This window comes from Zonotrichia leucophrys, chromosome 5 (genome assembly GCF_028769735.1).
Source record: "Zonotrichia leucophrys gambelii isolate GWCS_2022_RI chromosome 5, RI_Zleu_2.0, whole genome shotgun sequence".
Lineage (NCBI taxonomy): Eukaryota > Metazoa > Chordata > Aves > Passeriformes > Passerellidae > Zonotrichia > Zonotrichia leucophrys.
This window is the reverse complement of record NC_088175.1, coordinates 61,065,379-61,090,560: the sequence shown is the minus strand read 5'-3', so window position 1 is coordinate 61,090,560 and position 25,182 is coordinate 61,065,379.

The following is a 25,182-nucleotide window of genomic DNA, read 5'->3' as shown; positions in this document are numbered from 1 at the left end:
TCATCCATCCTGTCCATCCTGTCCTGTCCATCCTGTCCATCCCATCCTGTCCATCCTGTCCTGTCCATCCTGTCCTGTCCATCCTGTCCCGTCCATCCTGTCCCATCCTCTCCATCCTGCCCTGTCCATCCTGTCTCATCCATCCCGTCCCATCCATCCTGCCCTGTCCATCATGTCCATCCTGTCCATCCCACCCTGTCCCTCCTGTCCTTGGATGTGGCTGAGCTGGGAGCTCACAGACCAGGAGCCCCACCTGTGCCAGCCTTGGGCACTGCCTCTGGCACAGGGTACCCTCAGTGCCACCCTCACATTCCTGACTGGAATGTGGCCTCTGGAGGAGCCCTGCTTTCCTAAGGTCATCCTTGGGCTTTCTTTTGCCATCCTCCATCCATTTCCAGGATCTGAATGTTCCCTGGGGAAAAGGGGATGAGTTTTTTCCAGTTCTGCAGCCACAGCTGGTCTGTGCTGAAACAACTGGACATTGTGCACACAGCAGGAAAGGCAGGATCTATCTGGATTATTCATTTCCAGGGGAAAGGGAAAGGTTAATTTAAAAGAATGAAAAAAAATGGCTCATTGTCAAGCTGAAAACAGAAAGGGAACAGGAAGAATTTTGGCATTTATGACTCCTGTTGTCATAGAAACTGAACCTGATATTTCCATAGAGCAATTCGGAGCAGTAACAAATGCTGGATTTTATAGCAGGGATGAATTAAGATCAACTTAAGATTTCCAATACATTGTCAGGCAGATCAAATATTGGTTTATTTTGAATTGCCAAGTTGTTATCAGAGTCCTTAAAAACATTGGTGATAAATGTAAATGGAACTGATCTGGCATTTCAGGGATATTATCAGAGTTTGGAGTGGCTGGGAGAGAGATTTCACAATAACCCAGGAAAAGTGCCCAGATTTCCATGGGGACAGGGCAGACCCATGTCCCACACAGCTGCTGCAGCAATGTCCTGCCCAAATCCCAGATCTGTGCAGTCCTGGTGCCTTGGGGCAGTGTCTGGGGTGGGATGGGATGGGATGGGATGGGATGGGATGGGATGGGATGGGATGGGATGGGATGGGATGGGATGGGATGGGAGCCCAGCAGGAGAGGCAGGAGGAGCTCCCTGCAAGCTCAGCTCAGCTCCTGCTGCCTTCCCCAGGGTCTTATCAGCCTGGCATTTTGGCAGCTGGCACAAGCAGCATTGCTTGGCTTCCCCAGGTTCTGCTTGTCCCTGGGGAATACTGAAGTTCTGGTGGTGCCATGCAAGGATCTGATGTTTTCAGCTGGTTTAGTTCATCCCAGAGTGGCCACTGTGCATGTGGGACCACCAAACTCAGGAATTCAAGGATTTTTTGCCATTTTGATCATAGTTATGTATTTTATGAGTCATTTCCATGTAGTTATGACTGGAGGGCTTCTCTGAAGGAGGCTCTGCTTCAAAGTGAGCACTTCACTTAAAAAAAAAAAATCACATTTGATTAAAAAAGTTCCAGGAATGGCTATCTTACCAGAGTTGTACATTACTCATTGTTTTAATACACAAGCAAGGAAACAACCCTTATCCTGCAACCCCCAAACCATTTTAATAAGGGTTTATTTAGCTTGCTTTCCAGCCTGGATATTTTTCTGCCTTTCATGGAGTAGGTTGGAGGATCCTGTGTCAAAGTCACCTTGCTTCTGTTGTTAGAAGTTGGAAATTGTGTCAGGATGGACTTTTGCCTTTTCTTTGGTGTTGAGCTGTGCCAGGGAGGGTCAGACTGGAGATCAGGGAAAGGTTCTTCCCCCAGAGGGTGCTGGCACTGCTCAGGCTGCCCAGGGAATGGGCACGGCCCCGAGGCTGCCAGAGCTCCAGGAGGGTTTGGACAGCAGTGCCAGGGATGCCCAGGGTGGGTTAAATTAAATTAAATTAAATTAACACACACCTTTGGAAGTGGGAACACACCTTTGAAAGAAGGAACACACACCTTTGGAAGCACCTGGTGCCTTTATTTTTAACTCTCACTTGGTGGAGCTTTAGCAGTGCTTGTTCTCAGCTCAGCACTGCACACAGCCCTCTGGCAGATGAGCTGAATTCTCAATATTCTCATTTATTTTTGCTAAAGCTTCAGAAGAGAGCGAGAAACTTCTCAGGATTTTACCAGCAATTCCTGGAGTCAGACAAAGATCAGGCTCTCCTTTCTTGGAAAGCCAGAGCTGTTCCTTGGAGCTCTGTGTGCCCTCTGTGCTCAGGAAGGCTCAGCACCTCCTGCCTCCATCAAGGGGAAAACCGAAGGCATGAGGAGCTTGGGGGCTGGCGTGGGCATGGCAGTGCCTGTGAAATATTCCACAGGGTTTGCAGAGCCTACAGAGCCCTCTGGATGTTACTGGAGAGCTAAAGGCAGTTAAATGCTCAGGCACACGTCAATACTGAGCTTTGATAGCTCCATCGATCCCGGCTGCTGCTGAGCCCTGCCCAGGGCACACAGCTCCTGCAGAGCTGATGGGCACCAGGCACTCACCCTGCCCAGGGCACACAGCTCCTGCAGAGCTGATGGGCACCAGGCACTCACCAGTGTGTGATGGGCACCAGGCACTACTCACCCTGCCCAGCCCTGCAGAACTGATGCGCACCAGGCACTCACCCTGCCCAGCCCTGCCTGCCCCAGCAGCTCCAGGAGGGCCACTGGCACATTTCCTGAAAAATCCCCTTGCCCAGGACAATTCTCCTGGGAAGCTGAGAAGCCTCAGAGAAAAAGGAAAACAGTATTAACTAATTTGCTTCTCCTGTGTTTTGCTGCTTTGGAATGTGGGTGGAGATTGTTTCTCCAACATGTGAATTGTTTTTACTTAATGACCAATCACAGTCAGGCTGCGTTGGGACTCTGGAGAGCCATGAGATTTTAATTAATATCTTGTTAATATCTTCTGTAAGTATCCTTTCTCTATTCTTTAGTATAGTTTTAGTATAGCATAATATAATATAATATAATATAATATAATAATAAATTGGCCTTCTAAGAACGTGGAGTCAGATTCATCATTTCCTTCCTGCCACAGGGGACCCTGAAAATACCACACAGGAGCTCCTCTGCTCCCTCCTCATCCTCATGGGAGCCTGGATACCCCGTGCACCGTGCAGTTCCTTGGAAATGATCTCTGCAATTCCTAGGAAAGGATCTCTGCATTTCCATGGAGCACAGTTCCTGGGAAATGATCTCTGCATTTCCTGGAAATGATCTCTGCATTTCCACAGAGCAGAGTTCCTGCAAAGTGATCTCTGCATTTCCTGGGAATGACATCTGCATTTCCATGGAGTGCGTTCCTGGGAAATGATCCCTTCAATTCCATGGAGTGCATTCCTGGGAATGATCTCTGCATTTCCACAGAGCACAGTTCCTGGGAAATGATCTCTGCATTTCCATGGAGTGCATTCCTGGGAAATGATCTTTGCATTTCCTGGGAATGATCTCTGCATTTCCTGGGAAATGATCTCTGCATTTCCACAGAGCACAGTTCCTGGGAAATTATCTCTGCATTTCCATGGAGTGCATTCCTGGGAAATGATCTTTGCATTTCCTGGGAATGATCTCTGCATTTCCTGGGAAATGATCTCTGCATTTCCACAGAGCACAGTTCTGGAAATTATCTCTGCATTTCCATGGAGTGCATTCCGGTAATGATCTTTGCATTCCTGGAAATGATCTCTTCAGTTCGTGGGAAATGATCTCTGCATTTCCACAGAGCACAGTTCATGGGAAATGATCTCTGCATTTCCTTGGAAATGATCTCTGAATTTCCACAGAGCAGAGTTCCTGCAAAGTGATCTCTGCATTTTCTGGGAATGACATCTGCATTTCCATGGAGTGCGTTCCTGGGAAATGATCCCTGCAATTCCATGGAGTGCATTCCTGGGAATGATCTCTGCATTTCCACAGAGCACAGTTCCTGGGAAATGATCTCTGCATTTCCATGGAGTGCATTCCTGGGAAATGATCTTTGCATTTCCTGGGAATGATCTCTGCATTTCCTGGGAAATGATCTCTGCAGTTCGTGGGAAATGATCTCTGCATTTCCACAGAGCACAGTTCCTGGGAAGTGATCTCTGCATTTCCTGGGAAATGATCTCTGCATTTCCACAGAGTGCATTTCCTGGGCAATGATCCCTGCGTTTCCACGTAGCGCAGTTCCTGGGAAACGATCTCTGCATGGAGCCTGGACGCAGGACTGACTGGAAATCTGAGAGCTGTTAATATATTCCCGTGCCTGGCGTTTAGGAGAGCGTTTCCCAGAGAATACAGAAGCAATTGTTAATGTCATGTCTGATTTCCTTCCTGGAGACGGGAGACGGACAAAGATTTACTGGAAGTGTTCTTGCCCGTGCCGAGAGAGCGGATGCACATTAGGCAGCTGACAGCAGAGATGAATCCTCTGGTGCCACTGCTGCTGCCCACTGTCCAATCTCCTCTATAATTAATGAGCTGTCAGAGCTGCTCAGGCCCCGGGAACGGATGGCTGGGACGCCAGGCAAATCGGCCCTGAAATGAGGAGTCAGCTCGGAGCTGCTCTCTTCCTGACCTTGCAACTCTCATTATTGATTCCGGGTAATTTCCACCTGTTTAGGGAAACCACGAGCAAAGCCAGAGCAACAAAAGAGCTTTTCAAGTCTCCCTGTCAGGTTTTCCATCATTTCAAGTATTGGGTCCCTGCACCTCCAAGGAACCTTCAATGCATGAACTGCTCCAAAATATTTCCTGCTCATCCAGTTCTGAGCTTCCAAGGGAAAGTAGGGACCTGAGCTGCTCTTTGTCAGCACAATCATTCACAGAGTGAAATGGAATTGGAGTAGCTGAACTGCATTAATAAAATGCTCATTGCATTCATTCCCAAGAGCTTATTAAAACTGAAGGTACTTAGGGAAAAGAACCCCTCAGATTCCAGTGTAGAGTTGCAGTAGCTTCATAATGTCCTTTAGTACAAGGCAAAATGATTTAGTAGTGTTGTATTTATTGAATTAATCCCTGTGGGTCTCTGGGTCACTGCCACCCAAAACTGTTGGGTTTTGAGGGTCCCACAGCCCAAGGCTGATGCTTTCTTTCAGTTGTGCTTTTTCCAGGAGATATATTCCAGGGAAGCGAACTTGTTCCTGTGGCTGGTGGTACCTGGGGGAGACATGGGGCACTGGTCCCTGCAGTCCTCTGTGCTGGGCACTCAGCACTGTCCCTCTGCACCCCTGACTGCCCAGGCTGGCCATGACACCTCCTGGGATGACACAAACACAGATTTCCTAGAGCACAGCACAGCCACTGATGGCAGACAGGGTGCCCAGTGAGGATTAGAGAAGGGAATGGGATCATTCTGGGTCCAGGGAAGGGAATTTGGATCATTTTGAGACCTGAAAAGGAAATGGGATCATTTTGGGACCTGAAAAGGGAATGGATCATTCTGCGCCCAGGGAAGGGAATGAGATCATTTTGGGACCTGAAAAGGGAATGGGATCATTCTGTGCCTAGGGTAGGGAATGGGATATTTTAGAACCTGAAAAGGAAATGGGATAATTTTGGGACCTGAAAAGGGAATGGGATCATTCTGTGCCCAGGGAATGGGATCATTCTGTGCCCAGAGGAGGGAATGGGATCATTCTGTGCCCAGAGAATGGGATCATTCTGTGCCCAGAGGAGGGAATGGGATCATTCTGTGCCTAGGGAATGGGATCACACTGTGCCCAGGGAATGGGACCATTCTGTGGGATCATTCCATGACTGGGATCATTCTGATCCCATTCTGTGCCCAGACCTCAGAGCTCAGTGGTTCTCAGAGGTGCACCCTGGTGTACTGGAAGGCAAGAGTGGCCCTGCAGGGCAGGAGGAGAGGGCACTCCATGAATAAATGAAACAGAGAAGCGATTCTGCCTCAGAACAAAGCTAAAAGCAGAGCTGGAGGCAGGAAGCTCTCAGGCGCAGGAGATGTGTCCTGGCAGGGTGAACAGATTGGGATTCTCCTCAGGATCATCTGCACAGCCATCCCTGCAAGTCACGGAATTCATTCTCATGGGAGGAGAGGGGAAAAAAGAGAACCTGAATTAACAGAGTGGGGAATGACCAGAGGTAACAAGTGCTTCCTCAGCAGCTGCAGGGAGGGGCAGCTCACTTCTGTCTTTTATTCACCTTTCAGGACATCTGTATTGCAAATTACAATGTTCTGGCTAAACTATTCTGCTTATTCAGAGTAGCTATAAATAAATTTATTAAAATTTAATCTAATTTTATTTATTTATAAATAATTTAACTAGAATAAAAATTTTATTGATTTATATTTTTATTACATTTATTATAATGATAAATAAACAAATAAATAAATAACTTATTTTTATTTTTTAAATCTTGTATCATAGTTGACACTTTATCAGCTGGATCCCACCTGTCCCTGAGGGATTCTCACCTCTCTGGCCTTTTCCCACAAGGAATGTCCCTCTGGAGCTGCCTCCAGCCCTGGGCACTGCTGGCTGCCCTCCTGCCACACATCTCCCACCCCTCTGTGCTCCTGGGATCTCTGTGCCTGCTCTGGCACCGTGAGTGGCTCAGAGACACAGATCCAGAGAGGGCAGGAAAATATCACTGAGAAATTATTTAAGCTGAGGATGCTGGGAAATGTTTTCAGGGAATTGATCCCAGCCAAAGGAAGCCCTCATCTGAATGTTAGGGATGGGAGGGACCTTAAATCACAGAATTCACAGAATCACAGAATGCCCGGGTTGGAAGAGACCTCCAAGACCATTGATCCAACCCAGCCCCAACAGCTCTACTCAACCCTGGCACCCAGTGCCACATCCAGGCTTTGTTAAAAACACCCAGGGATGAGGACTCCACCACCTCCCTGCACAGCCATTCCAGAACTTTATCACCCTTTCTGTAAAAACTTTTTCCTCATATCCAACCTGTATTTCCCTTGGTGCAGCTCGAGGCTGTGTGCTCTGGTCTTTCAGTTCCTGGACAAAGAGCCCAGCCCCAGCTGAGCACAGGCACCTTTCAGGAGCTGTGGAGGGTGATGAGGGCACACCTGAGCCTCCTTTTCTGCAGGCTGAGCACCCCCAGCTCCCTCAGGGGCTCCTCACAGGGTTTGTGTCACAAATCCCACCCAGTGCCACCCCTGCCATGGCAGGGACACCTCCCACTGTCCCAGGGTGTCCCAATGTCCAGCCTGGCCTTGGGCACTGACAGGGATCCAGGGGCAGCCACAGCTGCTCTGGCAATTCCAGTCCAGCCAGGCTGAATTTCCACCTTCCCAGGCAGGAATTTTCCCCCAGTATCTCACTGAAACAAATGTGGAGCAGAATCAGGTGTAAATCCCTGTGGAGCAGTATCAGGTGTAAATCTCCGAGCTTTGAGCCCCAGGGAGATCTCAGAGTTCCCCATGAGCATCAGGAGTAGAGCAGGACTGCAGGAGAGGCCCAGGCTGGGTTTGTTCCAGCCCGTTCCAGGATCCCCCATTCCCCCATCCCAGCTCCAGGACAAAGTTCCTGGAGCTCAGCTCTGCTCCCAGGGCTCAGGAGGGCACAGTGGGAGTGCAGCACTGAGATAACCCAACAGAGAGCACTGATAACTCTTTTGGGCTCAGTTCAGGGCTTTTTATGGCCCCACAAATCTCTGCCTCACATGGCAGTGGAGGCAGGGATGGGCAGAAGGCTGGGAGAGGGATAGGGAAGGAGGAGGGACACAAAATGAGCTCTGCCACTGGGGAAATAGTTGTAAAACAGGTGCTGAAAGGGGCAGCCTGTCTCTTCCAGTGGCTAATTACAGATTTGCATATAAAATTAAAGATATTTTTGTTTGACTGAGGCATTCCCTCCTTGCAGGCTCACACTGAAGAATTTATTTCTGGAAAACAAAGAGTAAACACTGCATCATTCCTGCCTTTTCTGGGATGGAAATCCCTCTTTGCCTGCCCTTGTGTTCAGGTGAAGCCTGTGTTCCCTGAGCTCTCTTTGCTGGATATTAACTTTATATCTGCAATAAATGACAGGAATATTTGAGGTGTGTTGTTCTCTGGGCGAGTTTGGGTTTTATGGCACTGCAATGACCATGGCCTGGCTCTTCCCGGTGCCATGGGTAACACATTCACTGCTTTCAGTTCAATATTTTATTAAATATATCAGGGTCACCAGTAACTGCTGCTTGCATTTTTCCTCCTTTAAAGTAACATAAAAAAAAATAGGATTGAAATTAAAACAATACAGAAGTTATAAAAACTCTATAAATATATTCCATGTTTCTATGGCTATTACCTCATTTTCCACTTCAGACTTATCTCTGGGTGACAGGGAGCCAAAATCCTGAAATGCTTTAATTAGGCTGAAAATCTTATTTAATAAAATTCTGCTGGAGAAACACAAGCAAATGCTGTTAGCTGCCACCAGGATCAGTCAGTCAGAGGCAATGGTGACTTTTACCCTGCAAATGGCACCATAAATCAGAGCATAGCTGACATGAGCAGCAATAACTGGGACTGGCTTTCTGTCATTTCTGAGATTGTTCTGAAGGTCCCTCCTTCCCCAAAATAGTACTTTTTGCAAGGAAATCTGTTTATTCAGTCATTCCAGGCTAAGCATAATAAACAACAGACTTTTCCTGGAGAACCTGACCATGAACACCACCCAGGCATCCTCTGGGACAGCCCTGCCTGGGGAGAGGCAAATCCAGCTCAGAGGATCCACAGATCCACCCGGAATGGCAGGAAGGAAATCCAGGGAAAAGGGGCAGGTTTTATGGGAGAACAACCCCCAAACCTCTGCTCCAGGGGATTGAAGAACTTCTGAGGAGGCTGCAGCACTGGGGCTGTGCCCAGCACGAAGTGGGATGGGCTTTAAAGGAATTCCTTACCCTAAAAATGCTCACAGAAGGATGGGATGGGCTTGAAAGGAATTCCTCACCCCAAAAATGCACAGGATGGGATGGGATGGGATGGGATGGGATGGGCTTGAAAGGAATTCCTCACCCCAAAACCCCCTCAGAGCAGGATGGGATGGGCTTAGAAGGAATTCCTCACCCCAGCAGTGCTGGGAGCTGGAGCAGGAGGGGCTGGCTGGCAGCATAAATCCAATGGGATGTTCAATCCTTCTGGGATTGGCAACCCAGGAATGGACATCTAGGGGCCAGAGAAGAGGCACAGGAGAAGTGAGCAGATGAAAAAAATTCTTTCAGTGTGGAAAGAATGTACTGGAAATGATTTTCTACCTTATAAATAGAAATTCATAATTTCAAATGGTTTTTGAAAAGTTCCCTGAAAGCATCAAGTCCCAGCTGTGCCCAATGCCCACCTTGTCCCAGCCCAGAGCTCTGAGTGCCACCTCCAGGAATTCCCTGGACACCTCCAGGGACTCCCAACTTCCCTGGGCACCCCTTCCAGTGCCCTTTCCATCCATGCCAATGAAGTTATTATCTGAAATATCCAGTTACTGCACCAGTCCTGAGAAAACTCGTTTGCTTTTTCCAGTCCATCTTCTTAGGAGCCTCCTGAGCTGCCGTGCCTGAGCCTGCTGAGTTCACGGCACTTTTCTGGGAGCTGCAGCTCCCCTCATTTCACGATTTCCCTTCATTTTGGTCCCTGGCACTGCGGGCAGCTCTATCAGAACTGTTCTGAGGGACCACGGACAGCTCTGGGCTGGGGCTGGAGATACCCACTTCTCTGGGAGGGATTTGGGAACCAAGGACAGCTCTGATCCAGGGCTGGAGATACCCGCTTCTCTGGAGTGGTTTAGGAACCAAGGACGGCTCTGAACCGGGACTGGAGATTGCCAGTTCTCTGGGAGGGATTTTGGGATCCAAGGACAGCTCCGGGAACAACTGGATGTGGCATTCGGGGTTGATGAGGTGGTGGTCACTCAAATCTTGGACTCAAGGATTTTTAATTGTTTTCCAACCTCAGTGGTGCTCCAGTGGTTCTGGAGATGGGGTGAGGGTATTCACACACATCTGCTCACGCACCTGGGTGTTTGTGTGCTCCACCACAGGCACTGGACCTCATTGTGTGACTGTGTGTGTATTTACACACATCTCCTGACACACCTGGGTATTTGTGTGCTCCACCACAGGCACTGGACCTCATTGTGTGACTGTGTGTGTATTTACACTCATTGTGTGACTGTTTGTGTACTTACACTCTTTGTGTGACTGTGTGTTTATTTACACTCATTGTGTGACTGTGTGTGTATTTACACACATCTCCTAACACACCTGGGTATTTGTGTGCTCCACCACAGGCACTGGACCTCATTGTGTGATCTAAAACCAACCCTCACAGGCAGATCTGACCCCTGAGCACAGAATGAGGGAACAGCCCGACCCAGAAACCTGCCCAGGCTCCAGGGGTTCACCTGGCACTGCACAGGCAAATCAGCTTTCCAAGAGTGCAAACCAGCCAGGAATTCAAACAGGCTAGGAAGTACCAGAGGGCTTCAATCCTTGGAGCAGTGAGGACATGGTGCCACCTGAAACGGAGTCAGAGATTGCTCAGTTTGATCCCACAGCTGGGTGGGTGCTGGTGGCTCTGGAATGCTGTGCCCTGTTCCTGGAATTCGGGAATATGCCCGTGGATCCCTGGCAATGCCCAAGGCCAGGTTGGGCATTGGGGCTGGAGCAGCTTGGCACAGTAGGAGGTGTCCCTGCCATGGCAGGGGTGGCACTGGGTGGTCTTTGAAGTCCTTTCAGACCAAACCATTCTGGGATTTTATGGCAAAATGAAAGCTCTCCTCTAAAGCAAGTGATTTAAAAGTAAATTTGCTCTAAAGACAAGTGTTCTGCTTGAAGGCATCCTGCTGGGTAACACCTGCCTAAGCACACCTAGAAAGTGTCTGTGCAGCAGAAAGCTCTGGGGGCTTAGACCAGGGGCTACCAGAGGAGAGGAATCCTCAGGAATCTGTTACCCTTCAGGGAATCACAGCAAAATCCAATCACCTTTGCAGAGGATTTTGAGTATGAAGTCACTCCCTGGCTCTTGTGGCTGATGCTCACAGATGTTTTTCCTGCCCACTCAATTTTTGCTCCATGCCCACCCAAAACCCGGGGTGAGTTTGCACTGCTGAAACCTGTGAATATCTCACAGGGAGCCAAACACCACTCAGGATGTACAGGGAGCTCCCAGAGACAGGCAGGGTGGTGAGGAGAAGCAGAGCAGAGGGGTTATTTCCTTTGTTTTGGGCTGCATCAGGTGTGATTGGGGCTGGCAGTTAATTGCAGTGCTGTGCAGGAGCTCAGGAAATGCTGAGGAACACTATCAATTCCACAGGAAACAGATGGAAATTGGCTGTGAAAAAACTCTGAGCAGAGCAGACAAATGGCACACAAAGTGTGAAAAACCCCTCAGAAACAGCACATTTGGAAGTTTCTCATATTGTTTGATTTATTTACTCCACAGTTTATAAACTGCAATGCTGCAATGGCTCTAAGGGGTGTTGATGGCTGCTGACAGCCTTGAAATAATTGACTGATATCAGTTTTGGTGCTGAAGGAAGCAGCAGTCTGGGCACTCTGCAGAGCTCAGAGTCACCAGGATGAGGGAGATGCTGGCTGTGGTTTCCTCCTGCCTAATTCAGTGCTGTGTCTGGTGTATGAGGTGTTGACCAAACCCAGAGCTCACCTGGTCATTAATTCTGCTCTTCCCCAGGGCCAGGCACTTGTGCTCATTTGGAGAAGCAGAGCTTCTTCTGTGGGTGCCTATCCACAAAACAATATATATATTATTCTATTCTATTCTATTCTATTCTATTCTATTCTATTCTATTCTATTCTATTCTATTCTATTCTATTCTATTCTATTCTACTATGCATTTTCTGCATGCCCATTTTAAAATACCTGCACATATAAAATAATAAAATCATAAAAATAATAATTTTTAAAAAATATTATCTAGTCCACACCCAAGGGGTAAAGGAGGAGATCAAACAAGCCCAAGGTGCCAGGGCAGCGGGAGAGGAGGAGCAGAGAGCCCTGAGTGACCTCAACACAACAACAGACAAATTCTTCTGCAAAGAAATGGTGGGAGGTGGATCCAGTGGAAGAAGGATCCAGTGGGAGATGGATTCAGTGGGAGGTGGATCCCAAATCCCTTGGGAAGTGGATCCCATGGGAGGAGGATCCAGAGGAAGGTGGATCCCATGGGAGATAGATCCCGGATCCCACAGGGGGTGGATCCCACGGAAGGTGGATCCCATGGGAGGAGGATCCTGCAGAAGGAGATCCCATGGGAGGAGGATCCTATAGAAGGAGGATCTCACTGAAGGAAGATTCCACAGAAGCAGGATCCCATCGAAGGAGGATCCCATGGGAGGTGGATCCCAGATCCCAGAGGAAGGTGGATCCCATGGGAGGTGGATCCTGGATCTCATGGAAGGAGGATCCCAAGGAAGGAGGATCCCATGGAAGGAGGATCCCACAGAAGGAGGATCTCACTGAAGGAAGATCCCATGGAAGGAGGATCTCATGGAAGGAGGATCCCGCAGAAGGTGGATGCCATGTGAGATAGATTCTGGATCCCAAGGAAGGAGGATCCCACTGAAGAAGGATCCCAAGGAAGGTGTTCCTCCCTCAGCAGGGGTGCAGTGGGATGAGCAGGGGGTCCCTCCCAGCCCCTCCCAGCCCCAGCTGGATTTCCTGGCTCACAGGAATTGTGTCTTTGCTCCAAGGCTGCTCCCCACACAGGCAGAGGATTGAAGGGAATCACTCTCCCATGGGAATTTGAGGCGTTCTCACCTGTTCTGTCCCCAGCTCAGCCCTCCCTCATTAACACCCAGCGCTAATTGCTGGCACAGGCAGTGCCCACCCTGGCCAGCCCCATCCAGGGAAGGATCCCAGAGCAATCAGAGCCTTCGTGGCTCCCGCAGAGCTGTGGGCATGCCGGGAGCTGCCGGGTTATTTCTCCTTGGCTTTCATTAATGCTGAGTATTTATCCATCCCCGCAGCAGCAGCAGCAAAAGTTCAACCCCCATATATATTTTATGAGCAATATTTTTAATGCTTCTTAATAAAACAAGAAAACAAGGCTCCCGTCTAAAATGCCCTTCATTAAGAATCAAAGTAAATGAGCAGAAGGCTCCAGTGGAATGTGAAGAGTTTTCCATGAGGATGGAGCTGAACTAATAAGTTACCGTTAAGTGGCTCGTTAAAAGGAGCCCTGCCCTCGATGGGAGAGCGCCGCAGAGCCAGGGAGGGAGAGCAGGGATGGCATGGAAGGAATGTCCCCTCCTGTCCCACCTGCATCCACCCCTGTGCCGGGGAAACTGAGGCAGGACAGCCAGAACCACCCTGCTGGGGAGGGGACACCTCTGGGGAACACATCGAGGAGGAGCAGGACCTGGGGTCACTGAGAAGGACCTGGGGGTACTGGGGGTGAGAGCTGGACTTGAAAAATGAACTCCTGAGCCCTGGGCTGAGCCCAGCATGGAGGGGACCCTGCCCCTGTGCCCCTGTGCCCCTGTGCCCCTGTGCCCCTGTGCCCGGGTGAGACCTCGCCTGCAGAGCTGCCCAGCACAGGGACGAACTGGAGCTGCTGGAGAGAGCCCAGAGGAGCCACGGAACTGCTCCAGGGCTGGAGCCAGGCTGGGAGAGCTGGGAACATTGCCTGGAGAGGAGAAGGCTCCAGGGAGAGCTCAGAGCCCCTGGCAGGGCCTGAAGGGGCTCCAGGAGAGCTGGAGAGGGACTGGGGACAAGGGATGGAGGGACAGGAGCCAGGGAATGGCTCCCAGTGCCAGAGGGCAGGGATGGATGGGAGATTGGGAATTGGGAATTCCTGGCTGGGCTGGAATTGCCAGAGCAGCTGTGGCTGCTCCCGGATCCCTGGCAGTGCCCAAGGCCAGGCTGGACACTGGGGCACCCTGGGACAGTGGGAGGTGTCCCTGCCATGGCTGGGGTGGAATGGGATGAGTTTCTAGGTCCCTTCTGTCCCAGGCCATTCCATTATTCCATGATGCTTCCCAGTAGCATCCTCCCCCCAGGCACTGGTCACACTGGGAGTTGAGGAACTCCTTCTCTTGGCAGCAGAGGCTGGAAAAGCCTTCAGGTGGCTCCTGTTTGCTCAGAATCCCTCACAGATTGCCAGGGCTCCAGGCACTGTGGGACCATAAAGAAAACATATGGGCAGCTCTTTATCTGCTTCTCAGCCCTGCTCTTGATATAGCTCAGCACATGTGCACAGGAGGGAAAAATACAATTTGCATGAAAAACACTTCCTTTGCAGGAAAATGTGTGTGTGAGTGGAGAAAGTGCATAAAAATATGTCCCTGCAGCAGTTATTGATAGAGCTGAGCATGATGGATCGTTCTGGATTGCAATTGCTGACAGAAATAAACCCGAAATAACTCCTCAGTGCAGGGGGAGTGGCAGGGGCACCGATGGTGTCACCCAGGTGCCAGCAGTGCCCCTCTGCAGAGCACAGACACAATCCTTGAGCCCAGGACTTTCCTTCCAGCCTTTGGCTGGGCTGGGGTCCTGGCTTAGCTGCACCCCAGCCTGGAGCTGGGTTTGGCCAAGGAAAGGCACTACGAATGGAATCCCAGACTGATTTGGGTGGGAAGGGATCTTAAATCCCACCCAGTGCCACCCCTGCCATGGCAGAGCTACCTCCCCCTGCCCCAGTGTGCCCACAGCCTGTCTCAGTCCAGTAGGGTCCAGCACCCCAATGTCCCACAGTGACCCCTCTGGACCACCTGGATCCCACCCCAGTGTCCCCAGGGCTGGGGAGGCTCAGAGGGGCCCAGCACCCAGCCCAGAGCCCTGGGCAGGACTGGAATGGTTTGGAACACGCAATCTGGTTTAGAGCACTCAGTCTGTTTTGACCTTTGGTTTGAACACTTGTTAGAGCAACGGTTTGAGCCTCTCTGGTTTAGACACTCAGTCGTTGGAGCATCTGTTCAGAGCACTCAGTCTGGTTTAGAACACTCTGGTTTAGAGCTCTCAGTCTGGTTTAGAGCACTCTGGCTTAGAGCTCTCAATCTGTTTTAGCACACTCTGGTTCAGAGCCCTCAGTGTGGTTTGGAACACTCTGGTTTAGAACATTCTGGTTTGGAGCACTCCATCCTGCCAGGGACAAGTGAGAGCAGGAGCTGCTGTTGTTGGAGGCCCCTGTGTGAGAACAAGGCACAGAGCACAGGGAGGGAGTGAGGTGGGAGCTGGAGAGGCTCCGAGGCTGTAGGGCAGGGTAGGGACTCTGCTCTGGGGTGTCCCTGGTGCCAGGGCAGTGTGTGAGCACATCTGTGACCTGCACATCTGGGGTGTCCCTGGTGCTAGGACACTCTGTGAGCACATTGGTGACCTGCAGCACCCTGGACACTCCAGCAGCTGGAACTGCCCCTCCTCAGCTCAGGTGAAGGGCAGGGGCTGCACCTTGCAGGGAGGGCACAGCTCTGCCATCAGGAGCAACCACAGCTGTACAGGGACTGGGCTTGGGAGCTGCTCGGATGCTCTTGGGACAGAATGAATTACTCCAGTTATCTGATGGATGAGAAGGTGAAATAGAACCTTTACTGGGAGGAAGTTGTGATTTTAATAGTATGATTTGTTAAGCTGGGACCTGATTGGTCTTAAAGTGAAAACTTTTTACACTCCTGGTGAATTATGAATAGCACACTCTGGAGAACTCTATCTATAAACAGTGGTTACGGAAAGAGAGATCATAATTTTGTGAATTCTCCTCTCTAAGTTTCCTACAGCTTCACACAGCTTGCCAGGATTTTCCTGGGAGAGCCACGTCTGTCTGTTCAGGGAATGTGTGATCACTGCCCTGCTCCATCCTCCCCTCCTCAGCCACAATCAGGCCGGTGATGGGGCTGTGTTCCTGGCCAGGGCAGCAGCTCCAGCCCCTCCTCTCACACTTTGGGTCCTGCCTGCTCGGGTTTCAGTGCCCTGAGTGAACTCCATGCCCCGGGGCTCTCATTCCATGGCTCCATCGGAGCTGCTGCCTGGCCAACTCGGCTCTGACCTTTGCAATATTCCGTGCTGCTCCCCAGGGTGCTGGGCTGGGCTGAAAGTATAGGGCAGAGGAAGAGACAAAACAATCAGAGAGCTCTGGCAGCAAAGGTCAGAGCCCTGCACAGCGTGGGACTGCAGCAGCTCCCATCCCCAGTCCCATCCCCAGAATTACCATCCCAGAGCTCCCATCGCAGTGCTCCCATCCCCAGTCCCATCCCAAATCCTATCCCAGTGCTCCCATCCCAGAGCTCCCATCCCAGAGCTCCCAGGCACAGGAGAGTTGGGAGAACACCCCTGTGCCAGCAGGGAAGGGCTGTCCCTGAGGGATTACAGCACCCAGGGAGCAGCTGGGGCTGTGCTAGGGGGAGTCAGGCTGGATTTTGGGAAAGGCTCTTTTCCAGAGGTTTTGGGCACTGCCCAGGCTGCCCAGGGAATGGGCACTGCCCTGAGGCTGCCAGAGCTCCAGGGGGGTTTGGACAGCGCTGCCAGGGATGCCCAGGGTGGGATTGCTGCGAGTCTGGGCAGGGATGGGGTTGGGATGATCCCTGTGGGTCCCTCCAGCTCAGGATATTCCATGGTTCTGGGATTTCTGGGACACTGCCCAGTGCCACACGGGCTCAGGGCTCTGCCAAACAGCTATTGGCACACACAAAGTGACAAAATGTGACACTGCTCTGCGCCTCCAGCCATGGCAGTGCCAACCCCACAGGGGAAATAATGACAACAAATGAACCCCATGACGGAACACCAAGGATCTCCACGATATTCTGAAATATTTTATATCAATATCTCTAATTTATTGGGGGTAGAAAATGTCCCCAGGGAGCGAGGTGAGCTCATCAGCCCCACGTGGCCTTTGCAGGAGAAGCAATTCCAGCTCCTCCAGGGAACAGCAAGGGGCTGAAAGCTTGCAATTAATGCAATTAATCTGCAGTGGCCAAATTGTGTTTGAGTGGAGCCAGTTGCAAGAGGAGATTTATTTTCTCCCAATAGCCAAGTCCCCTCCTGCAGGAAAGATGTGTTATTTTTTCCTTGACAAAAAGCCAGCCTACATTGTACAAGCAGAGAAGGCATCCACTGCTGCTTTCTCTCTCACCTCCTTGCTGGAGCTTTTTCCCTCTTTTAACAGGAATTTTAAAAATACCAGCTTTTCCCTCATATTTTAAAACCATTATACATCAGCAATGTTCCCTTCTCCTCATCCTTTTAAATTAAAAAATAATAGAAATGGGAAAACCCAAATCTTCCCCTACCAAATTTTGCTTTTACTTTTATAAAAAATTGAGAAAAACAATGAAACCCCAAACCTCATAAATCATGACTTTTCCATTACAAATATTTTGACAGATCTACTCATCACCTCTGAGTTCTTCAGAACTGGAGGTAAAGGTGATTTTCAGGCTACATTTTATTACTTCATTCTCCACTGGCCTTTTTCAATATATCTTGTTCTTTTTTCATCTCTCTCCCTCCAAAAGCTGCTTTGCTGTTGTAGCTCTAATGTGGTTTCTTTCAGGAGCTGCCAGTCCTCTCCCTCTCCCTCTCCCTCTCCCTCTCCCTCTCCCTCTCCCTCTCCCTCTCTCTCTCTGTTTCTCAGCCTCCTGCTGAGATTTGGGAATCCCCAAAGTCAGGAGCTTTCTGAATTTTCTAGGTCACTCATTGCATCCCTCAGTAGGAAAATGAATTCCAGCTCTGGGCACAGGAGTGGCTCCTCTGCTTCTGACACCTTGGGGTCATCCCAGAATTTCAATCCCAGATTGGAGGGACCTTCAATCCCCTCCAGTGCCACTCCTGCCATGGCAGGGACACCTCCCACTGTTCCCAATGTCCAACCTGTCTTTGGGCACTGCCAGGGATCCAGGGGCAGCCACAGCTGCTCTGGCAATTCCAGCCCAGCCAGGAATTCCCAATCTCCCATCCATCCCTGCCCTTTGGGAGCCATTCCCTGGCTCCTGTCCCTCCAGCCCTTGTCCCCAGTCCCTCTGCAGCTCTCCTGGAGCCCCTTCAGGCCCTGCCAGGGGCTCTGAGCTCTCCCTGGAGCCTTCTCCTCTCCAGGGAACACTCCCAGCTCTCCCAGCCTGGCTCCAGCCCTGGGGCAGGTCCATGGAGCTGTGGCAGCTCTGTGTTCTCTGGGAGCTACTGAGGACACAGAATTCCAGCTGTGCCTTGCAGAATTCCAGGGAGCCTTCACCTCACCCCAGGTAACAGCTGGGCATCAACTTCCCTCCTCCTGCATGGAAAACACCACCCCTGGCACTCCCCAGGAAAAAAGGAATTCCTGCTGCTGTTGGTAATTCCTGCTGCTGGGAATTCCTGCTACTGGCTCTGGGCAGGCTCAGCCTGGTGTCAGCACCAGGTTCTGTTTCACTGGAGATGAGAGGGACCCACCTAAAGATCCCATCTCTCCTGGCTGCAGGTGTATGGGATGGGCATTTGGGCTGCAGGTTGGTGGGATGAAAGCTTTCAATTATTTAGGCTGCAGGTTGGTGGGATGGACATTTAGGCTGCAGGTTTATGAAATGGGCATTTAGGCTGCAGGTTTATGGGATGAAAGTTTACAATTTATGCAATTAATTAGGCTGCAGGCTTATGGGATGGGCATTTGGGCTGCAGGTTTATGGGATGGGTATTTGGGCTGCAGGTTTATGGGATGGGCATTTGGGCTGCAGGATTATGGGATGGGTATTTGGGCTGCAGGTTTGTGGGATGGGTATTTAGTATTTAGGATGGGTGGGGGGTGTTTTGTGTCTGGGCTCAGTTCTTTGGACCCTCAGCTGTGCAGTGACAGCTGACACACGGGCACTGAGCCTCTCCTCCTTCCCTGTGCTGCTGCAGGGATGTGACCAGGGCAGAATCCCTCAGAGGCCCTGTCTGCAGTGCAAAATGGGATTAACTCCTTGCAGGACAGCAACCTGTGCACAGCAGGAGCAAACCCAGGTCACAGAGCAGGATAAAGGAGGAATTAGGCTGCTTTGTATTGATTTCTTCTTTAGGAGAGGTTTTTAGGCCGTTAAGTCCTGATTTTTCACACAATTCTTTTGACTGCTTTGTGCCAAATCAGAGCATGACACTCCTTGCCCAAGGTTTTCTGTGCTTGGTTTAGCAGAGCTCAAACCATAAATCCCCAGTGTAACCTCATTAGGTAGCAGGGGCTGATGCTTTCCTTGCTGAATGCAGAGCAAACAGGGGTTAGCTTCCCCTGCTCTGCCAGATCTGTGTGGCTTGCTGCAAATCAAACCAGATCCCAGCTCCGGGAAGGAGCAATCCCATCCCATCCCATCCCTGATCCAAATTGTGCCAGAGTGGGGTAGCACATAGCACAGGGCACAGCAGCCCCTGTAGGATCTCCCCCTGACCCAGCTCCAGGAGAGGGGAAATCCACTGGGCAAAGAGCAGGAAGTCCCAGGAACCCCCAGCTGGGAGGGACCAGAGGTTCCTGGAGCTCCTGTCCCAGCTCAGCACAGGCTCCAGAACAGAGGCAGCGCTGGAAATTCACTGTTCAGCTTGACCCTTTGTCTCAGTTTGGAAAGCCAGGAGTCTGCTAAGGAAGGCAGGAGCCTCCCCTGAAATGGAAAATGTGAACTCCCCACCCCTCCCAATTGTTATAAATTTTAAATTAAGGGGCTCTCAGGCAACAAAAATATGGGAGCAGGAAATAACAGTTCTGTATTAGGGAAGAAAATAAAAGGATAAAATAAACAATGCAGTACACTAGAACAACACTGCCAGAGTCAGAACCCAGCCTGACACCCTGTGGGTCAGGCTGTTGGCAGCAGTGCCATTGGAATTGTGGCTCAGCCCTCCTGCAGTGTCAGGGCTGGTTCTGCTGGAGCAGGATCCTGGAGAAGGGTGCAGTCTCTTCCTCTGGAGATCCAGGGGAAGGAGAGGCAGCTGCTGTTCCTCTGGGAATCCAGTGGAGAAGCCATGCTGGTGTTCCAGAATCTCCAGATTATATCTAGGCAGGAATGCTTGCTGGTGTTCCAGAATCTCCAGATTATATCCAGGCAGGAATGCTTGGCTGGTGTTCCAGAATCTCCAGATTATATCCAGGTAGGAATGCTTGGCTCCTCCCTCTGGGCTCACATCTGCCAATGGGATGCTGTAGCTCTTGTCAGCCATGCAGGGACATTCAATGGCTGTTATCAGCAGGTGTCTGCCCAGTTGTGGAAGAGATAAGGAAAACTGCCCACTGACAGAAGACAACTGCCATACAGATGGAGGCAGTTAGATGTGATAGAACACGTCTTGCCTTGCAATCTGGGATACCCTTGTTTTTGTCTCTTTCCTGACCTCCCTGGAATATTTTCCTTCTGAAATAGTCTGTTCTGACGGTGTCACACAGCTGCTGTTTTTCACTGGGTAAGGATGGGAAGGAGTTTGGGGTGCAAACTCCATTTCTGACAGTCCCAATCACCTCACACTCTCTCAACATGTTTACAAATAATTTAAAAGTCTGTTGGAAGGAGCTGTCCCAAGTCCATTGGCAAAACCAAATCAGGTCCCAGCTGTGGGAATGAGCAATCCCATCCCAAAGCACAGGATTATCAGCAGAATACAAAAGAAATCAAATAAATCAGATAATTCATGGCAAAAATTACAAAGGAGGTGAATAATCAGAATGCCAAAACTCAGGGCACAATAGCCAGGGGTAAGGAAGGCAGGGGGAAATTCAAGATCAGCCAGGCTTTTGCACTTTGGGGTCCAGAGGAGAAAGGAACCCTCCAAGAGAATGTAACTGGGAAAGGAATTGGTAACAAAAAACAGGTGGATAACTTAATTAACAGGACAAAGTATTAGTATTGGATAATTTATTTAATAGGATGAAATATCCACTGATCAGGTGGATAATTTAATTAACAGGACAAAGAAGAGGTTGCTTCCCTGCCACTTCTTAAAATAGAGTACAATGGAATGGAATTGAGTATAATGGAATAATGGACAAGAACAGAAAATTGTAGGAAAACCTCAAAATTCTTGGTGGTTACAGGCAATAACCATAAATCTTTGCCTGACACCAGGGAAAGGGTCAGTGCTACCCAGAGCTTCAGCAACCAGGAGGTAAAATCAGGGAAATTAGTTTCACTTCACAGCAGGGCAGAGAAGGAAGGCAGCGGGATAAAGCAGAAGCAGCTGGGCTTTAATGAACCCCATCCAACCCAGCTCCTTTCTTCTCCCAAGGACAGTAATGAGCCCCTGATTTCTGATGAAGACCCAGCTGAGGTGGCTTCCAAAGCAAAGCCAGCTCCCCCCGAGCTCTGCCAGGCAGGGGGAGCAGTGTGGGCTCTGAGTTAAAATTGTGGGCTTAAAATTGTAACAGGTATGGACATCAATAAATCATAAACTCATAGGATGGTTGGGGTTGAAAGGGACCTCAAACACCACCCAGTGACACCCTGCCATGGCAGGGACACCTCCCACTGTCCCAGGGTGCCCCAGTGCCCAGCCTGGCCTTGGGCACTGCCAGGGTCCAGGGGCAGCCACAGCTGCTCTGGCAATTCCAGCCCAGCCAGGAATTCCCAATTCCCAATCTCCCATCCATCCCTGCCCTCTGGCACTGGGAGCCATTCCCTGGCTCCTGTCCCTCCATCCCTTGTCCCCAGTCCCTCTGCAGCTCTCCTGGAGCCCCTTCAGGCCCTGCCAGGGGCTCTGAGCTCTCCCTGGAGCCTTCTCCTCTCCAGGGAACATTCCCAGCTCTCCCAGCCTGGCTCCAGAGCAGCTCCAGCCTCACACAGCAGTTTAGGGAAGGAAGATGAAGACCTAACAAATGATGCAGGACTGGCAGAGCTGCAGGCCAGGTGAGGAATCTTTAAGTTGATGGGATTTCAGGCATCACATTGGGGATAAAACCCCAGACGTTCCCAGGACAAACCATTGGGAACAGACTCCCTCAGTCCCAGCCCAGCCCAGCAGAGCTGTCACTGCTTCATTTCTGCACCTGAAGAAGGCAGGAGGGACCCTCTGGGATAACCAGGATGGAAAAGTGTTCTCATGGGGTAAATGAGATTTCCTGCAGGCGGCATTCCTGAAGCAGCTGGGTCAGGAGTGAGCTCTGTGGCATCCAGGGAGCCTCCAAACCCAGGATATTCCAGCAGCAGAGGGGTGAGTCCCACAGCCCTGAGCAGTGCCAGCCCTGGGTAATGAAAGCAGGAGGAGCTGCTCTCAAACTGCTCCAAGGACTGCCTTGTGGGGAGCCATAAAATAAGAGGAGTTTGGGAAAGCTGCAAAAGGCAGGCGTCAAAGAAAACAAAACCGTAATTGTAGCTAAGCAGCAGCCAATTAGATTGGTCAGCAGAAAAATGATGTAAAAAATATAAAAATAAAGACAAATAGAACAATGGCCTGTGTATTAACACTTGTTTAGAATAAATCGCTAAGCTGCAGAAAAGTTTATCCAGTGAGATATTTTGGAGTTCTAAGCTTAATAATGGAGCTGTGTGCATTGTGTTTGAGGGCTCACAAGCAGGTGTTGTATTTGAAATAAGCAAGCCCTGTTTAACCAAAGGTACCTGTGCTTACAGTGGTTGGATGGAACTGCTGTCAATGTGCTTCTGCTTTGTGTGATTGGTCACAAAACTCATAAAGTGAGTTGTGACATTGAGTTCTGTGTCTGCTGCCTGGGATGTGAACTGCTGGCATCTTCCCATTGCCATAGCCATGGAATGAGAGTGATGCTGGAAAATCAAACAGCTCAAGGCAGGTTCCAGTAGCTCATCCTGTTGGGGATCTGTACAGAGACCCTGGCCATTGATACTGGTGGAAGTCACCAAGGCAGCTCCTTGGGGAGGTAAAGGCTGCCAGGAGGATCTGCTGGGAAGGCTGGGACAGGGTGACACGAGGGACAGACCAGGAGAGGAATGAACAGCTGTCTGTCACTCTGGGGTTCCTGCCCTGGCTGTCAATTTGGGGTTCTTGTCCTGGCTGGCAGAGGGGCTGGTGGCCCCTTGTGTCCCGCCCAGAGCTGCTGCACAAAGCTGGGGCTGCAGAGCACATTTGGTGTGGGTTTAAGGCAGGACAGATGTGGCTGCAGGCCAGGGCAGAGCAGCTCCCTGAGATCAGGCTGGCAGTGCCCTGACTCGCAGCAATGTGACCTTTCTGGAAAGCATTTGTTCTTGGAGGCTGGGATTAATACATCTTCCTGCTCTGTGCTGGAACAGCTCCTCCAAAGAGCCCTGAAAATCCCCAGCAGAGTGTCAGCCTCAACACTGACTAAAGAATGTCCTCTATAGGATTTCTCAGAGCAAGAGAGAAAGCCATTACATTCAGAGACATTTATAAAACAAGCAAAACTTGAAACGACCTTGCAAACACTGAGCTGCTTTGGTCTGACCCATGAGGGAAAAACTCTTTTTTCCCAGTGGATTGCAGAGAGGGGAGGGATTGGTGCCATGTAAATGTCAGGGAGTGTGGAATGTGGAGTGTTTCACTCAATGTTGAGCAGAGGTGAGGCACAGCAGAGCTCCTTCAGTCTGGGAGCGGGGAAGGGAAACCTCTCTGAGTGTCCTGAGGGAGCTCCTCACACTGAGCTCATACCCAGACACATCCCAGGGAAGACAATTGTCCCCAGGTCTCTTCACAGGGCTCATTTTACCCAAAGGCAAAGGGGATGAGGGCAGGCAGCAGTGGGTGGGACATGGCACTGCAGAGACAGCATTCCCATCCACAGACACCATTCCCACCAGAGACTCCATTCCCACCACAGACACCATTCCCACCCACAGACCCCATTCCCACCATTCCAGAAACACCATTCCCATCCAGAGACACCATTCCAGAGACACCATTCCCACCAGTCCAAAGACACCATTCCCATGAGAGACCCCATTCCCACTCACAGACCCCACTCCCACCCACAGACCCCATTCCCACCACAGACACCATTCCCACCCACACACCATTCCCACCCACAAACCCACTCCCACCATTCTGCAGACACCATTCCCACCCACACACCATTCCCACCCACAGACACAATTCCCTGCCAGAAACACCATTTCCGTCATTCCACAGACACCATTCCCACCCACAGACTCCATTCCCACCCACAGACACCATTCCCGCCCACAGACACCATTCCCACCTACAGACACCATTCCCATCTAGACACCATTCCCACCCACAGACACGATTCCCACAATTATGGTTCCAGGATGGGATTGTGGGGGTGTCCTGTCCCCCTTTCCCTGGAATTGAATTTCAGGGTGGCATTGTTGTCCCTTCTTCCCTGGAATTGTGGTTCAGGGTGGGATTGTTTTCCCCCTTTCCCTGGAATTGTGGTTCCTGGGCGGGATTGTTGGGGTGTCCTGTCCCCCCTTCCCTGGAATTGTGGTCAGAATGGAATTGTTGTCCCCCTTTCCCTGGACCTGTGGTTGTAGTCACAGAGCCGTCTCTCAAGAGCTGCTGCTCATCCCAGGTAACAGAGGACTGTGAGCTCATTCCTGAAACACAAAAAGGGCCTTTCTCAGCACTTTGTTTTGCTGATCCCCATTTGTCTCTGGCTTCTATTCCAGCACCCAGGGGAGGAGCAGGAACTTTCCCACAGCCTCACAAAAATTGGTTTTCATGGTTTGAAGGGCTCTGAAGCTTCTCCTTGCAGTGGCACGCCCAGGGCCTGAGGGCCTGACCCTGCTCTGCAGCATCTGCTGCTCCCTGTGCAGGACATGCACGGCTGGGAGCCAGCAGCTGGCACTGCCAGGGCCAGCAAAGGAGCTGAGACTCATTAAGTTAATTATTCACTGGAACTGGCTCTTCCCCCGTGAATTCCATTTAATCTTCACAGCACAATTTCGTTCAGAAAACACAATGATGGTAATGAGTCAAGTCTGAAGGGTTCTGTTCTTTGCAGGTGAGCAGGTTAATTTTCTCTATAATTAGTTAATTGCCAAAACTGGAGCTATTGATAGCAAGGCAGAGGGAAATCAGTACAACACCTTGTCCGTGTCTCTCGAGGTAAATTATGGCAGAGGAGGTTGGCACTGTAAAGATCAGGGGAGTTTTGAAGGCCTTTGTAAAATATTTGGTCTTGAGAAATTCGAAAGGAAGAGCTCATGCTTAGCACTGAGCTGATTTATTCCTTAGTGCTCTTCTCTTCTTCTGTTTGCTTTTTTTCAGTCCTGGCACTTTGCTCCTTTTTCCTTTCTTTCTCCATGAGGAATTCCAGGTTCCCCTCCAAGCCCTGTGCCTTTCCCTTTGGGATCTGCTTCCCTTGGCTCCAAACCTCAAGTGTTTGAGTTTGGGCCCTGCCAGCGCCCC